Raw genomic sequence first — 14,149 nt, 5'->3', positions numbered from 1 at the left:
GCAGTGCAGTATGTTTCTCTCAAGAGACACTGCAAGACAGGAGTAAGCTAGTAGAAGTGAAAACTGAAAAAGCTGAACTCAGAGCAGAAATGCTAGGGGCTGCCATAGATGTCATAAGGAGATATAGGCAACTTGCTGAGGGTGGTGACAATGCAGATGGTGCCAGACAACCCACGGTGAGGAGACGGAGAAGAGTGTACAGGCCCAAGGTCACCTACCATGGGTTACATGAGCTGGAGATAGTAGAGTGCTATAGAGTGGACAGAGACCTCCTGCAGCAAATTGTCGATTTGTGCAGGCCATGCCTCACACACAGAATCAACAGAGGGGAACCCATCCTAGTGGAAACCAAGGTATGTGTTGGCATAAGAATACTAGCAACAGGTACCTTCCAGAGACCAACTGGTGATAAGATGGAGATATCACAGGCATCAGCCTCCAGGGTACTGCACCAGTTCCTGGATGCCATGTCAGCACATGTCGGTGATCATGTATATTTCCCCAATGCCTGTGAGGTATTGGCCAGCAATATGCATATCTTCCAGCAAATAGCAGAATACCCTGAGGTAGTGGGTGCAATAGACTGCATGCACATACGCATCAAAGCACCAGCTGGTGAGTGGGGTAGGGCCTACATTAACTGCAAGGGCTTCCCCTCCATCAACTGCCAGGTTGTGTGTGATGCCCAGGGCATAATAATGAATGTGTGTGCTGGCTGCCCTGGGAGCTACCATGATTCCCATATCTGGCATTTGACGCAGCTGTACCAGACATTTGCCAATGGGGACATCCCACATGGACACTTAGTGGGGGATGCAGGTTATGCACTGGAGCTGTGGCTGATGACACCCATCAGAAATGCACACACACCTGAACAGGAATGCCATAATGAGGCACACGCACAAACACGTAATGTAATAGCGCGTGTGTTTGGCCTGCTCAAGTCATGGTTCCGGTGTCTGGACACATCTGGTGAAGCCTTGCAGTACTCACCAACTACATGTACCCAAATTGTCATGGTATGTGCTATGCTACATAATATGATCTTGCGAAAACAGCTGCAGCAGGACCAGCATAGGGCCGGGCCAAACAGCTCCCCACCATTGCCAAGGCCATCACAGGCTGAGTGTGACTTGGAGGAGGAACACCCTGAGCCTGCCCCAGTAGGCAGAAGGCGGCGTTCCCAGTATGCCCTGGCCTTGGCAAAGAGGCAACGCATAGCACATACACTGGCTCAGTAGGAACCCTGGGAATGATACCCCTCTCTGACTCACTCATATAATAACATGGATGCCTAAAATGACATAACCTGCTCTCAAACATGTACAGGGAGTGTAATATGTGCACCCGACAGAGGCAGCCTTGCAGCACCACCTGAGGCATGAATGCCATGTGTTAAGTAATGTAACACCATGTAGTATATGCACACTTGAGGACCCTGACTAACATCCTACCCTCACCAAGCATGATGCCACAATATGACGATGGGATGATCAATTGCAATAATTGGCTGAAGTATTGCAGTTAGTCAAAGGGGATCCAATGTGTGCCAGCCTGGGATGACATTCTGAGCATGATATGATGCTCCAGCTGCTAGAAGTGGAGTGCACCTATCAGTCCAGGCCTCATGGATACTGGCAAAGGCTGTCATTACCCACAGCATGCCCTGAATAGGTAAGGCTCAAAACACAAACCCACCTCCATAGGTACCACAAGGGATAAGAACCTAGATGTAATGCTACCCAATGCCAGAAGTCTAAACAGCAAGATGCGTGCAGTGTAAACTCACCCAGTATGGAGAATATTGATATCTGTCCTGTAACGGAAAACTGGGTCAAGGCTCACAACAGCACCCTAACACTACCAGGTTACACCTCATACTGTGCTGTACAGCCTCAAAACATGGAACAAGCTACAAAAGGAGGGTGACTAGCAATAATTGTCAAGGATAACCACACCCCCATGTTGGTACCACAACAAGAAGCAGCATGGACTAGCAATGGTCAAGTAACAGTGGCTAAAACTGCTTCCCAGTGTATAGCCTGCTACAGACCACTGTCCCAACACCAGGAACTGCACCTGGCCTGTGTTGGAATACATGAATATATGAATATATGAATATATCAAGCCCCCCAAACCACATTATATTGGTTGACTGAAAATACACAGACATAGACTGGGAGCATTATACTAGCTCCAACACTGTAGGAGAAACATTCCTAGAATCCAACAGTAATGCCACACAACACCAGCAGTCTCACTGAGTATGTACACCAGGCCGGTATGACACTGACCGTTTGCAGCATCCTACCCTCACCAAGAATGATGCCACAGTACAAACACAGAATGATCAGCTTTAACAAGTGGCACAATTACTGCTGTCATTCCAAGAGGATCTAATGTCTGTCTGCATGGGATGTCATGCCTGACAAGCCATGCTGCTGTTCCAGGGATGGCTTGCACCTGCTACCCCTGGGCGTCTGGATATTGGATAAGGCATTTGCCACCTCCATAGAGCCTTATGTAGGCAAGGCTAAAAAGACTAACCCACCACCCTAGAAAACATAAGTGGTAAGAAACATAAGGGTAATGCTGACCAATGCCAGATGTGTAAACTGCAATATGCATGCTCCTGAGGCCCTCCCCAGTATGGAGAACATCGATGTCTGTGCAGTGACAGAAACCTGCTGCAAGCCTACTGACAGCACACCAGCTCTACCAGGTTATACCTCATATCATGCGTTATGGCCCCAAAACCTGGACCAAAACATAAAAGGAGGGGGAGTATCCATATTCAGCACAGACACACATACGTCCAGGTAACTGACAATGCACAAAGCATCAGAGACCACCCATGTGCACCTAACCGTAGGCAAAACTGCTGTACAGTCTGTAGCATGCTACAGACCACACTATCACACACAGGAACCCCACCCAGATGTCCTGAAGACACTGGACAGTATGAATGTCCCACCAAATACCAAACAAGGTACTCACAAATTACCACATAGGTGGTAAACCATTATGTATGGAAGGAGTAATCAGGGACCTAGGGACACAAGTAGACAGTAACCTGTTATGTGACACTCACATTGCCAATGTGGCTAGGAAGACTGTCTATATTGGACACCGTATCATGAAAGGATTCACATCTACGTCAACAGAGGCCATTGTGCCCCTGTACTGTTCTCTTATCAGACCCATAATCTAGTACAATGCCTCATTTGGGATGTACCTTACCTGACACCTGCAGCAGTTAGAAAGACCTCAAAGGTACCTCACCAAGAGGATAAAGGGACCCAAATATATGTCATATGCTGCCTGGCTGTAGACACCCCAGCTGAATGCAGTCACATACTGCCTACACAGAGGCATTGTATGTCTGTTGTACAAGGCCATGTCCAACACAGGAGTAATGGACATGCTCCACCCCAGAAAACTCAAAGCCATTGGAGCTGTGAGAGTGAGAGATGTCAACCTCAACACATAATGAAATAGGATGTGCTGGAGGGACAGATACATAACCCAGAGGCACCCCACACCCTGGAACAGAATCCCACTCCATGTTAGGCAGAGCCCCTCACTGACACTCTTCAACAGGAATTTTGCCAAGTGGATGGATGATCGTAGATGTATATTGGGGGTCTTCACTGTGTCACGTACAGACAGAGGCACAGTAAAGTAAATCATAAATGGCCATAATATTCACATAGCAAGGGGCGGTGAAAGACACACACACTCTGGCTAGGCTTACAAATGCCCTAGGGTGGATAGCCTAGTATGAACCTATGAACCTATGAAGATACAAACTGTACAGGACACTAAGGATAATCACAAGGCTTACTCAAATGATGGTAGGAACCGTGATGGGAATTCACAGATATGCTCTGAATCACACAAATATTACAAACAACATACCAAACACACACAAATATTGCCAACATACAACCTGACAGGTGCAGTGCAACCCCCCCCCCCAGAATGCAAAATATCTATCCCAGCAGACTGCTGGCCCCCTGACATTGCAGATGCTGAGGTAACAGCCAGCATTTACAAAGCAAAACACACAGCAGCAATGGTATGAGATGGTGTCCTGGGCTGAGTCCAACATGGACTCCAAGAAGAATGGAATGCCAAATCACACTACTGCTCAATGTCAGCCTTACCACAGGATATGTACCCAAAGAGCAGTGTACAACAACAGTGGTCCTTCTCAACAAAGGTGTTGCCTGAATGGATACTGCAAACTACCACCCCAGAATCCTGACAAGCTTGGTCTGCACAGCTATGAAAAGGATCAGCATGTACCGCAGACATAAAGATATTGAGGACCTACTGACACTGGACCCTACCCAGTGTGGCTTTCTTAAGTGTAGATCCTGTCCCTAAACATGTTTGACTCATTTGAAACAGTCATTAAGGTCATTGATGAGGGCAATGTGGTCCACACAGCGTAGCTGGACCTTGCAAATGCTTCCATACAATACCCTACGTGTTCATTATACATATGCTCACCAGCTTAAATATAAACCCCTATGTCAGTAGAGGGGTTGCAAATCAGACCAAGGACAGAACTGACATGGTCAGACATGCTGCAGCCATGCAGACTACAAACCAGATATAACTGGCATCCCACAAGGCTTGGTCCTGGGACCTCCCTCGTTTGGTATATATGTCCCATAGGTACAGGCCAACATGGAAGGACTGAGTCTGAACATGTATGCAGAGGACTACAAACTGCCCACAATATCTGACCCTCCAGCTGATACAAGCATCCCACAAAAGGGCCACATAGAAAAAGACAACTGGTGCCATAGCCATGTCAGCAAGCTAATGCAGAAAAGTGTATAGTCAACCCCCATGGATATACAGTAAGTGCCCACCAATTACCACATAGGTGTTAACCCATTACGTACCTAACATATAATGAGAGACCTGGGGACACAAGGTGATAGATATCCTGGATTGGACAAACATGTGGCTGTAGTGTTCACAAAAACATACCATATACCCACCTAATCATGAAGATTGTCAGATCTAGATAAGGGGAGGTCATTGTGGCTCTGCAGTCATCCTTCATCAGCGTTACAATTGACTACAATAGCCCCTGTGGGATGTACCTCAGCAGACACCTCCATCAACTGTAAAGTCCCCAACAGTACCTCACCAGGAGTATCAAAGAGCTTGAACAGATGGCATGTGTTGCCTGATTAAACAAACTGCAGCTCCACACACTGCCATACTCCCACCCAGAGGCAAGCTGTGCCTGATGTATAAAGCCATGTCCAAGCTGGAATCAATGAACATGCTGCACCTTGTACAATCTGAATGGCAGTGAGCTATGCACATGAGGGACCTGAACCCCAGCACTGACATACATAGGACAAGCTGTACTGCATGATCCATAACACAGAAGCCACCCCCACTCGTGAGTAAACTCCCAGTACAGGTTATACCAGTCATAAGAGCAGTTTTCCTTTCACTCACCATCTTCAGTTCTTGTGTCAGGTTATACATAGAGTCACTCATCAATTCTCCTCAAGAGGAATCGTGAGGAGTGGATGGGAGATGGTAGGTTTACCCTGGGTATCACTGTTATGTCACAGGTAGACGGAGGCACAGTATACTAACCATGACATATGTCATGGCAAACTCCACTTACAATGTGTGTCGAAGGACAAACACACTCTCCGACTAGCATTAGAAATGGCCTAGGGCACATCGCTACTGTTTGCCAATGTACACCTATGTTGTGGAATACACTACCAATGTTGGACAAGCCTGGTATTAGTAGTTCATATCTGAACATAATGCAACATGGTCAGATGTGCACAACTGGCCCCTAACCAGGCTGTTGTGCTCACTATGGAAATGTAAAGCAGTGATAGGACTAAAGCCCAGGATACTGTCCACCACAGTGAAAGTACTGAACCAGTACACTATACGGTACTACAGTGTTAGGTCAGTATGAAAGGATGTTGACAACTGTATGCAAAGTATCCCATGCAAACCCTGCAGGCACAGTATAATCCCTGTTGTGTTCACACACAAAGCAGTTGGACAGTAACTACACAACATGACACACAACACACAACCATAAACGGGAGATATTGTTGAAGTTCACACTCATCCACAAATGTGGTGGGCTGCAGAGTTCAACATATGGAAAGCACACACTGGGCATGCTCGCACACTTTGATAAATGAGACATATGTCAGACAACATGCCATGGGAAGGCTGAACTGGGCATGCTCACACACTTAGGCCAAATCCCAGTTTAGCAGTTGGCCACACATATCTGGTATGTGTACGTGTTATTCCAGGAACCAACCACATTACAGCAAACTGCCCAGTGCACACAGTTAAATGACTACAGAGACATATGTGATATAGTGGATCCCTCCCATATGCAAACATCTTCCACAGATACACACATTGTTCATACAAACAGGGAATGCTATGGCAATAAAAACCTGCAAACAGTCTAACAGCAACAAATAATGTGCATCTGACAATTAAACATATGGGTGTAGAGGTCAACACTAGGCTGTTTGCCCTAGGGAATGACAGCTTAGCCAGAGTGTGCTTGGTGTCTGCCTCCCCAGTACAGTAGGCTACTGTGCCACTGTAAAGTAGGTCACATAAGGCACCGTGTAAGGCTAGTGTGCTGTGCCTCTGTCAAGCAGGGACACAGTGGAGATCCCAGGGTTTGAATGTGCTAAGGCACATCCATGTTGTTGGTGTGTGCTGGAAGAGGGTTGCTGAGGACCTCTAACAGTAAGTGGGCATCAATAACAGACTGAGGGGAGTCTTATCTGCATTGTCTGGACAATTTCACTGTCAACACTGTGTCGTGATGATTATGTGGGATTAAAGTGTCGTGCCGGTACTGTTCAGAGATGTCCTCCCTCTGTGGGCTACTGCTCTGCAATGTATTAGCTCACCCTGTCTGTTGGACAGCTCATATATGGCTGGTGTACACCTGACAGGTGTCCTGTTGTGGAGCAGTCATGGGTATATTTGGGATAGCATGATCAATGCAAACCTTCCACATGCTCATAGAATGCAATTGTCAAGGATTATGCAGAGTGGCCTGTATAGTCCCCCAGCATGGGTACTTTGAAGTCTTCCACCCCAGTCTTCACAAGTGTAAAGTCTGCTTGTGATAAATACAGTTTGGTTGCAGTGACAACCTTGCCTGGGGGTGGGGATGGGATATGGATGTCCAGGGAAAGGTGGGTATGGTCAGATATCAACAATGGTGGTCTACCTCTGGTGTGGAACAGTGGGTACCCATGTTGCAGATGGTCAGGTGCAATATGTATTCCCCCTTGTGGCTGTGGTGAGTGGTTCTGCCATAGCACATGGACTCACAAATTGTAGTGGCTGTAGGGTAATGTTGTAGAGGCCTGAGTAGTTCCCACACACAATATGCCTGTACCTGACGTTAACAACTGGAATGGTGTATGTGAACACCTGCATATCCTGGCACTGTTCCCAGGGAAGCAAAGTGTGTGTCCTGGATGTGGGAGGGGTGTTCTGGACTGGTTGTGTTGTGTGTTACAGGTCCTGTGGTCACGAAGCATGGTATAGAACATATCCTGCCAGTGCGATGTGCATATCTGACCCTGAAGTAGGTGGCTGCAAATGCATATATATGCTATCCCCCACCTGACAGGTAGTACTAGATGTACATACCTCTGTAGAAATAATGATGTCAGCACCCTATAAATACTGCAGATGCAGAACAAATGCCCAGTAATTTGGATAGCGCTCTCTGCTAATGTGTCCGTCTCGAGTGTCATAACATAATTAAGTAGTGGTTTGAATCCTGCAAATGCCCAGTGTGTGTGGAGGGGGGGTTAGTGTGTGTGCAAGTCTGTTTGAAAGAAATGTCCCTTTTGGCAACTAGGAGAACACACTACAGGATACACATTCCCCTTTCTAAACACTGATGATGTCAGCACCCTATAAGTACAGCAGGAGAAGAAAAACCTCCCAGTGATGCGAATAGCGCTCTCTGCTAATGCGTCCATCTCGAGTGTCATAATGTAATTAGGTAGGGGTTTAAATCCTGTCTGAAAGAAATGTTCCTTTTGGCAACTAGGAGAACACACTACAGGATGCACATTCCCCTTTCTAAACAATGATGATGTCAGCACCCTATAAGTACAGCCAGAGAACCGAAACCTCCCAGTAATTCAAATAGCGCGCTTTGTTAATGAATCTCTCTCAAGTGTCATAACATAGTTAGGTAGGGGTTTGAATCCTGCAAGTGTGTGTGTTTCAATGAAGGGAGTTTGTGTGTGTGTAATTCTGTATGAAAGATATGTGCTTTTTGGCAATCAGGAGAACTCACTACATGATGCACATTACCCTTTCCAAACACTGATGATGTCAGCACCCTATAAGTACAGCCGGAGAAGAGGAACTTCCCAGTAATTCAAATAGTGCGCTCCGCTAATGCGTCTCTCTCAAGTGTCATAACATAGTTAGGTTGGGGTATGCAAATGGCAAGTGTGTGTGTGTGTGTGTGTGTGTGTGTGTGTGTGGGGGGGATGTAGTAGGGTGCGTGTAATTGAAAGTGTGAAAAAACAGTTTATTTTAGCAACTACTACAATACACCAGATGCTGCTTATTCCCCCAGTAAACACAGGTGATGTCACCACACTATAAGTACAGCCAAACAGGGCAAATCGCCCAGTAATGCAAATAGTGTGCTCCGCTACTGGGTCTATTACTACTGTCAGAGCACAGATAGGTATGTTTTGGTAAACCACAACTGCCACGTGTGTTTGTGTCACACAAAATGCCCATGTGTGGGTTGTTGTTCATAACAATGCATGACATTGCTTAAACCAGCAATGGCAATGCACACATGATGTATGTGTGTGCCACATACACATATATACCTGTGACCTTCAATAGTTCCCATGTCTGACACGTGCCTCAAGTGAATAAATGGTATTTGCACTGCATAACATTATGACTGTGTCTTACTGTGCAGGGGCTGCATGCGGTATGTGTATATACAGTGTGAGTTGTATATGGTATCATCCTAACAGTGGGGGATACACATCTGGTCTGGGCCATATAGTCTACATATAGTTGATGAACAGGTGCTGCATGTTCCCACCTGTCGTGGGAGTGGTAACATGTTGTTCCACTGCAATTCAGTGACTACATGCTGGGAACCTTTCAGCTAGTGTGTTGTAGCTACAGTAATGCTCACACACAATGTCCGGCTGGATGCAGTCCAGCCATATAAAGACATATGTAGAGACCGTCATATTCCCAGTGTTGTTAGGGAGGACAGGTGGGTTTCCTGTGTATGGGAGGGTTGTGTGTGCCAGGCTATGAACCAGAAGGCAGTCCAACACACTGTTAGCTGCACATGGATAGGTCCTGATGCTTTGTGGTATGCCAACAACCTGGAGGTGTGTGTATCTGTGGTGCCTTGAGATACCTCCCCCCTGTTCATGTGTGGTACATGTGTAGGAGATGACAGGCATGGTATGAGGTATAACCTGGCAGTGATGGGTTGTGATTGCCATGGTGATTACCAACACATAGGGCCAATGGGGAACAACATACTGAAGGTGAGTATGTGTGGGTGTACTGCTTCTGATTTCATAGCGCTGGCATTTATGACTGCACACGTGGGCAAATGCCAGGTAGGTCATATGCAATGTGTCACAGGCAACGTACATGTGAACAGGACAGACAGTGACGTTCTGTCAAGTGAGACATTGACATACGTATAGTACGCTATGCAGATGTCACTAGGAATCCACAGAAGCTGTGTAAATCTGCATTGCAGGTGGAATCAGTGTTCCAGGGAACCTCAAGTAAACATGCATGCAAACAAAGCTACAGTAAGCAGGGCTGGAAGTAGTCCATTGTACAACAAAGAAGGGGTACCACTTCCAGTAGGTAACAGTGCAAATATGCAGGCACTATAAACATGTACCCAGGAATGCACAGCTCAGATGTCCATGGTAAAACTGATATTGTTTAAAATTTAATTTAATTTAAATTAAATTGGTACTGCACACATATCAACATGCGCAAACATCCACATTGCATAGTCGTTGTGGGCAACATGCCACCATTAGTGTACATGTCCATCATTGCGTAACAGTACTTGCATTACCTTCTCCTCTGTGCTACCTATGTATGTGGCTATCTGTTGACATCCTTACCACCGGTATGCTATAATGTGCAGCTGTTACACTATGGTACTTACTATGGGTGTAGATAACAATTCAGGACAGTCATACAGTTACTGCATCAGGCATGCTGGGATATACACACAATCATATCAGCACACTGTACTGTTACCGACATGATACTAGTAATACACTTCTATGTAGTCACCCTGTGCATCAGCAACATGTTAACCTGTTCCTGCACTGATGTTGGAGATTGCAGGAGGTGGCACAGTTTCATCATATGCACAGGGTGTGAACTAGGTATGCCTGAGTCTGCCACTGATACCACCAATTGACATGTATGTGTATGTGTGTTAGTGAGGGACAGCAGTACAGGGTGGGGCACTGTTGCTGCAGTGTGTGCGTGTATGTGGTAGCCCTAGGTGTTAACATTTCGCATGTGTGTATGCATGCACACAGTTCCACCTCATGGCTGCCATATACTGGAGTTTGTGGACAGCCACAGACTGCACCTGGCAGGGCATACAGATCAGTGTCTGTGGCCATGGACATGGTACCTGTGCCTGGCAGGGGTGCTATGGACCATATCCGGTACTAAGCCAGACTGGGTACTGTCATCAGAAGCGGGTGTTTGTTGACTGGACACAGGTCCCTGTTGGGACTGTCCAGAGCCACGTGCACGTGGTCTCCTGGGGCGGTCTGATGACAGCACAGACCCAGCATTGCTGGGGCTGCTGCTGGCACTATGGGGGCATCCGCGGGCCTGTTGTCATCCGTGCCGACTGCCAGCTGCTACTGTTGCTGGCATACGGCCATGTTGACGCCGCAACCGTCCACCATTGCCCTGGCTCATGGACATGTAGTTGTGGGACTGCCGTAATATGTCCCCATAACGTCTGTCTATGACATCAGTGAAATTACGGATAGCATCTGCAATGTCACGCATACTGTCAGTCATGGATGTGCGACATGCTCTCAGCTCCCTCAGACCCTGTCTGGTGTACCTTTCCATACGTGACTGTGCCTGCATGACAGCCTGAAACATAGCTGAGGTTGACAGACCTCTTTGGGCACGTCTGCCAGAGGCAGTACATCCACGGATGGTCCCACGAGAACCCATGGGCAACTGTCTGTGTGGTACCATCTCAGGATCCTGCCCATGGCTGCTGTGTGGGGAAGCATGTGCCACAGATACCACATTACCATGGTCAATGCCCACTGTATCCTGTCCATCACCAAGGGACATTGGTGACATAGGATGTACTGGCAGGATGACTGTGCGCAATGATGTGGTTGACAGCTGTGTACTGTCATTTGGCTGACCAATGGCGGACCCTGACACACCTTCCTGTGCCATTACACAGATATCATCATTATCAGTACCTGTGGCACCAGATTCAGGTTCCCTGCTGCAGGACACCAGAGGAACACCAGAACCTGTGGGAGGAAGACAGGAAACACAGTTTACAATGTCTACACAATGTTACCAGTGATGCACACATGCACACATGCACACACGCACACACACACACACACACACACACACACACACACACACACGCACACACGCACACACGCACACACGCACACATGCACACACGCACACACGCACACATGCACACATGCACACATGCACACATGCACACTCTGCAGTATACACACAGAGCACTACTGAGTTACACTATTATTACTAGCACTATCAGGACTATTATAGGTATTGTTAATACACACTCACCAGCATGGATGGGCTGCCTTGCTGTAACACTGGAGGGACCTGCAGAAATGAGGGGATTAATGTCAGTGGGCACAACTTTGCCATTGATACTGCATATGATACAGTTCAGTAGTGCAACAGTTGCCTTTCACATGTCAGCTCCTGATATTGACAATATCACACCTGCACAATTACATACTATGTTGACAGCTACATACCAAGGACACACCTTACACATGCATAAACTAACAGTGTACAGAACAGTCAAGTGTACATATGGCATATTACCTGCATGCTCCATGTCGTGTTGCTGTGTGGCTCCAGCCTCCATCATAATGCAGGTGTGTTGCTGTTGATGTTCCTGAGCTGGAACCACAACACTTAGGAGTAGCCCCTCCAGTCTGGTGAGGGGGGGTGTGTGGCCACCCCACCTCCTGTGGTGACCTGTTGCCTGTGGATATCCGACGCACGCTGACGGACATTTCTGATTAAATCACTGCAGTGATGTCGTACCTGCTCATATGTCCTATTATGCGTGCCAATGTCATTTACCCTACGGACAAGGTCTTGCCACAGTGCAGCCCTCTCCTGCTGATTCTGGCTGGTGCGGGAAAACAGTATGTCATAATCCCGCACCAGACTCTGGTGTATCTCTTCATCTTCTGCAGCCGAGTAGGCAGGATTTCGCTGATGCGCCATGTCCCTGAAAGAGAACACAAACAGGATATGAGCAAACTATGTCAGCAAAATATGGCACACATACTATACATGATACTCAACTGTAGTGATATACTACTACTCCCATATGTAGCACGTGTGTCTCTTGGTGGATACACATGTACATGGCCAGATATCAGTGCTCAGCCGACACCTGTGCAACAATACCTGCCACATTCCATACAACATAGTACCAAGCCCCATCAGTCAGCACACTGAGACAGGTCCAATGCACCACCTCACTCTGGGGGTTCATAACAAGGTACTGTATGTGGAACGTCATCCACTAGTGTGATCTGGACACAAACTAATCGGCCTGGATATACATATCCCACCACCACCACCAGCACAGTAGACTACTTTGAAATATATGTGAATAGACAGATTTTCACTTGTTAGGACTGAGATGGTATCCATGCAGCCCACTTGGCCAGTGGAAGCTACAACCCACAATGCTGACCCCTTTACAAATGCTTCCCACGGACATCCCCAAGAATGCATGGAACATGCACACACAATTCTAACCCAGACCCTATGCACACAGGTTAAGCATCCTGTGTGGTGGACCCCAGCCAAAGACAGATTGTATAACGATAGAAGGAGGCTACTGCAGGACAGAGCAGAATCACATAAAGGGAAGGCATCTGTGGTCAGCACTAGTAAAAAGCTAAGTTCTCTCATAACAACATCCAAGGCCAACTTTGAGAGAGAAATGGCCAAGGACACTAAAGATAACCACAAGGCCTTCTGCAGTTTTGTTAGAAACATGGACCAAAAGCCTCAGATATGCTCAGAGTTAGTACACAACTACTTAAAATTCACTGAACCCACATATATTGGCAACATTCTGGCAGACAGGTTCAGTGCAAATATCCCCCCTCCCTCTCCCCCAAAAGAAGAAATACTTATCACAGCTGAATGTAACCTCCCTGTCATCTCAGATGTCCAGGTGAGGGCCGCCCTCAGCAAAGCCAAACACACAGCATCAATGGGACCTGATGGTATCCCTGGATGTGTGCTACGTGAACTCCAAGAGGAGCTACAACCGCATATAAAACTGATATTTAACCTTAGCCTTACTACGTGATATGTACCTGAACACTGGTGTACAGCAACAGTGGTCCCACTCCACAAAGGATGCAGCTCTACAGACCCTGGGAACTACCACCCCATAAGCTTAACCAGCCTGTTCTGCAAAGCTATGGAAAGATTCATTATGGAACTCATATACAGCGATATTGGGGACCTACAGACACTTGATCCCACCCAGTTTGGCTTTGTGAAGGGCTGATCCTGCCTTTTGAACCTGGTTGACTTTTTCAAAACAGTCACTACAGCCATTGATGAGGGCAAAGCAGTCCATACAGCCTACCTGGACTTGCCTAAGGCCTTCAACCCAATACCCCACTCAGGCATCATAGACAAGCTCATCAACTTAAATGTTAATACATATGTCACATGATGGGTTGCAAACTGGTTGAACAGCAGAATCCATAAAGTCAAAATTGTGGGAGCCATGTCAGACTCAAAGCCAATCACAAGTGGT

This window comes from Protopterus annectens, chromosome 1.part0 (genome assembly GCF_019279795.1).
Source record: "Protopterus annectens isolate FY-2018-M chromosome 1.part0, PAN1.0, whole genome shotgun sequence".
Lineage (NCBI taxonomy): Eukaryota > Metazoa > Chordata > Ceratodontiformes > Protopteridae > Protopterus > Protopterus annectens.
This window is presented reverse-complemented; position numbering follows the sequence as displayed.